This window comes from Adelges cooleyi, unplaced genomic scaffold, assembly GCF_023614345.1.
Source record: "Adelges cooleyi isolate 19-005CV unplaced genomic scaffold, UGA_ACOO_1.1 ACOO_flye_CR_arks_rails_tigmint_CR_PRNA_2, whole genome shotgun sequence".
NCBI classification, from domain to species: Eukaryota; Metazoa; Arthropoda; class Insecta; order Hemiptera; family Adelgidae; genus Adelges; species Adelges cooleyi.
Window position 1 is genome coordinate 11738761 of NW_026095860.1, and position 5467 is coordinate 11744227.

Below are 5467 nucleotides of genomic sequence, written 5' to 3' on the forward strand. Positions count from 1 at the left end.
TGCGGCGTTACTGTCCGCGGGCGGCGTCGTTATGACACCTTTGATGGTCATACTGTCGGCCCAATGGTTCCCACAGGAAGAAAGAAACATTGCTACTGGTTAGTTCCAGAGAACGCCACCAAAACTAAAAAATGTATACCTTTTTTTTTTGTACTTAAGGCTTCGGTAACGCCATGGTGATGCTCGGTTCGGCGGCCGCTTACGTATTGGGACCCAGTTATGTACCATCCAAAGGGTCCTATGATGTTGTTCGAAGCAACATTATGGACATGTTACATTTAAGTAAGGAGCATGTCAACACACTCGACGACGACCCGTTTAACAGGGAGGGGCGGTTTACAATTCACAGGTTTCTGTATGTGCATATTCGCGACGGTGTTGGTTCTAATGCAATTTCCCGAACAAAGGCAGCCCGTAAGCTACAGCTTCAAGCTGGCCATGACTTCGAATCGTAACACCAATCTGCTCGAGTCCCTCAAAGTGCTATCCACGTGAGTGCCTTTATACTGTAGCCTGTGTGTGTTTATATAAAAAAAAAATTGATAAAATTCCTCTAAAAACAGTATTAATACGCTTCGGTAGGAATCTGTAAGCAAAAAAAAATATATCACATATCAATAACAGTTTAAAAATACTGTAATACAACATACGGTTAACTCATTAGTTTTCGTTGGTAAGTTTGGTAAGGCAACAATTTGTTTTCCTATACTTGTAGGACGTAGGTACATATTTTACTATATTTTTCAATACTTAAAAATGTATTACCTTCATACCTCATGCGTAGAAGAAGTATAAAGGGAAAGTGCAATTGAGTAATGCGTGCAGATAAAATATCTCTACTCGCAACCCTTTCTTTCGTTCTAGATTCTAATAACTTAGAAAATAATTATCCAAAACTGGTCATCGACAAATCAATATGTTCAGCATATTATTTTCTTAATTTAAAAAGATGTTTCTGGTCAGGTGGCACTGCTGAGAGCCTTCCTATTCCTACATTATTGAATATTGTCACTGTATCTTTGTCATCAGACTTACTGATTATACATATTGTATAGATTGTAAATAAATAAAATATATTTCTTAATAAAAAAATTTAAAAAGTTAAAAAACCAGTTAATATATACGTTAAATATAAGTTCATACGGTTTTAACATATAAGGGATGGCGTTATATTTTTTAAAAACATATTAAATTTGCCCCAGCTATAAAACTATAAAAGTATAAAAAAAATAATAATTAAAAATAGTTTAAAACACATTTTCTAAGTTATTGACTGAGCCATTGTTAACCATAATCACCCGGTATAAATCTCTCCTCATAACATGCCCAAACCGTCTCGGCTATGACTTTTACAGAAACGTTCACATGTGGTATTTACTGTTGGCTTTTGCACTAGCCAATACCCTATCGTCGCCTTGGTTTAACCGAATGCCGTTGACGTTTTCCAAGCAACACATTCCCGCCGTGAGTACACAGTTCATACATATTTTTTACATGCTATTAAATTAATAGGCGTCTTAATGTAAGCAATATTGTCTATGTTACTATAACGCTTGCCGATTGTGTGTGTGTGTGTGCGCTGTGCTGTGAAGGAACTGAGCTCGAAATGTCAATTTTCTTTGCCAATTTTGACGTTCCTTTTGTCGATGTCGATGTCGTTTTTCGCCGACCGACGACCGGGATATTCTAAAGAAATCACCATATTCAGTCGGTTGGTTGCGCTGGTGTTCATCTTTTGGCTAATGCTGATGATGAACTCGCAATTCAAAATGTCGCCCAGTAAGTATGGCTTTCGCCCATCATTTCCCCGCAGGGACGTGTGTCGGACGACCGAGTCTTAATATTGTAATGTTTCCTCTGTCTCCTAGAAAATGTAGCGTTTTTAATGTGCATCATCATGGTGGCGTTCCCGTACTTGTGGTGCTGCCACAGTCTGCTGTACGAAATTGGAAACGACATGATGTCCAGAGCAGCGAGACCCGTGCCCAAGAGTTTCATAGCCGGTTACATGACGTCCATGAACAATTTGTTCCTCATTTTCCCGTATGTGGTGCTGTACCTGTACCCCAAGTTCGGTAAATATACATATCTTACTTTCACCTTGTCGAATGTCTCAAATGAACCTCGTAAGCTTAGGGCTCCTAGTAGACTTTTCGGACAAGGGTTCGTTCGTTCAGAGAGGCCCCGAGGAGAATTTTACCCCGTTGCCGCCGGGGATGGGCAGTGTCTATAAGATACAAGATTTAATTGCTACTAAATTAATTACTACTAATTTGGTAATAAACCAAAATAGTAGTTAATTACGTACAATGTTTATTTAATAAAACGTAAATGAGAAAATAATGATATAATTTCAAATGTAAACAAAGTAAGAAATTTGAATGGGTTTGTGGAAAAAATAATTAAATAATTAATACTGTATTTATATAATATTTATCTTGAAAAAGTATTTTGTAATTTGAATCTTAAAAAAAATACAGAATACTTGTATCTTGAATTTAATCGAAAAGATACTGTAAAATAAAAATATTATTATTTAAAACCCTTAATCATAAAATAATACACTCTCTGTGGAGAGAGTGTTATTATTTTATGGTTAAGGGTTTTATACATCAATTTCTTTATTATATATAACCATAAGTTTCTCAAGTTTTTTCAAGATACTGTATTTTGCCCACTCCTAGTCCATAGCTTTTGCCAAGGTGATTTTATAGTACATAAAAATACAAATATACTTATATAAAATCATTTTGGTAACATCTATGGTCTATTATAAGAAATATAATATAATGACAGTTTAAGTGCAATCATTCCCCACAAATCTAAACAAGGGTTATCAGTTCACGGAGCGGTATATAATTTTAACACTAATAAAAAGATGATTATTGTTGTGCTAAAAAAAAATAATATTCTTTATTTTTTTTTTTTTTACTTTAATTCTTTAGTCATTGAAAATATCTATTCGACAAGACACAGTCACAAGTTCTCTTTTTTATATTTTCTATCTGAACACCATGAAGTTCTGCAGTGTGTGTGTGTGTGTGTGTGTGCGATATAAATTGTGATAAACTTTTTAATTCACAATTTTTGTTTATTCAGGTGGATATTGGTTTCATTTGGGCTTATTCGTTGGCACGTTGATGAGCTTTATTTTTCTGTTGCTGACTAAAAGTCAAGATGTACCATGCGACGATTCTCTGGAACCTATCGTTTTATATGAATAGGTATTTAAGCAGTAGCAGCTAAAAACAGGCGTGTTACATCTGCCCTGCCTAACCGGAGAAACTGTTAATGTAGCATTACGCCAGCACCCCAGATGTAAAAACGCAGATTCTCGAAAAAGGGGAGGGTGTAAAAATTTCAAATTGATTGTACAAACCTGTACAAATAAAATGACAATCGATGGGCTTTTAAAATTTCACACACTAGGGAGGCTCTGGTGTGTCGCACCTGCTAAAAACAATGCAAAACAATGTCTTAAAAGTTGGCATAATATTTTTTTTTCTATTTAAAGAATTTCGCACTAAGTTAAGCGAAAGTATCGTGAGTAGCCGTTATTTATATTACACCATCATAAAAAAACAATCGACCGTTACAAGGCTACTCTAAAAGGGAGAAGAACACTAATTATTTTGCATTGTTTTATTTTTTTTTACGAGTTAGCCTACTCGTGGACATTATATTTTCGTGTAAATAATTGTACACACTACATAGGCACACTCACGTCTTACGCCTAATACATATACATACATAGGGGCAATACGTGATTGGTTTTGTAAATATATATACATAAATAAACGACTGTACGAGCACTTTCCAAGTGAAATGATTGTACGAAGTAGGTCGTTTGTTTTAAATACAATGCCAACTTTTAGACAAATTCCTTATTCCACATGTTCATGTACATATTATGATAATTATTTCAAATGTACATTTTACAAATATATGTTATTATAAAAACAAGTCGATTTTGTCTGTTATGAAACGTTTTACACGCGTTTTCCTTTTTTTTTTTTTTTTAAAGTTCGACTACAATAACGATAAGTGACCTCCGTTAGACGTGTATCGAAAATAATTATAGAGTATTTTGTATTCGCTGGTCGCGGGTTGCTTACCCGTTTGGCAATATTGAATCCTTCTAAATATATATTTATATATTGTTGTTGGGTTATTGCGTTTTATATGATAATATGATAGTAGCCTTAAGGTTTAATGCAGTAGGAGGGGGGAGGGGGCAATTACGTTAATATTGTTCGATCCGATCTGTTAACGTAATTGCTTGTTTGGTTTAGTTTTTAATATGTATAAAGTAATCGTCCAACATGTTATTTAGACTCGGTTCAAACAACGGTGTATTGCTGTGGGCGAGATTCGAGAATTCAAGTGCCAGAATACATAATCGGGATTTAGAGAACAAATTATCTTTGATCTTTATACCTCAGTATTAATATCTCAGTGCTTGTGTATTGTATTTTTGAAAAGCTATGTTGTTAATTATAAATAAATATATAGTTGATATTCTATTAGGAAAATGTTTACATAATTGCAAACACACTATTAAGGATTTTGAAAAAAATATAGTAAATTAGCTTCTTGTTTTGACCTATTGTGTTTAACGTGACCTTTTCGGCGGTGCTGATGCAAATCAACTCGAGTGTTTTTTAACTAGCCACTCTTAAAAAGTTATTACATAAGATAACCGAAAAGACAAAAAACAAAAATACCTTGAAAAATGTCCATCTATCAAGACTATATAATATATTGTAGACGAATAGCTTATGGAATGGCCACAGTAAAAATGATATATTTCAAATTTGTATGGTAATCGCTTGCTAATAAATAATAGAGTGCATATACTATACTATGTTATATTGATTTTCAATATAAAGCAATCTATAAAAAAAAAATATTACCTATATCATATGACATGACCTTTTTTTTTTTTAGTTTTGACTATTACCGTTCTTGGCTATTCGTATATTTGTATCAATACATATATACTGTCGCTGAACTTGGAAGCTATTACTATGATAATGCACCCGCTTTGTAGTTTGATCGAAAACGACCCGTTGTCTTTGGGAAATTGTTTCGGTAGATTCAGTACTAAATTTTCAGATCTTTTGTTGTGGAAAATGTTCGAATATTCATTCAATAGATGGCGAACGTGACGAGAAATCATTATTACATCATTGCAAGACGTACCTTTCGCCTTAGATATATACATTTATTTAATATTACTATTATTAAAAATAAACACCAACGTCGGTCATAATGATTAAAACTTAATTTTTGTAGATCATCCGACTCCAAGCCGGGTCCAATATTGTATGAATGTCTTATTAAAATATGCAGATTTTTTTTTTTACTTATTTATTATTTATTATTGCTGTTTGCGTGCGTTGCATTTTATATGACTCTGGTTTGTTTTGTAGTAGCACAAGGTTTGCTTTAATATTCCACGTTTTCG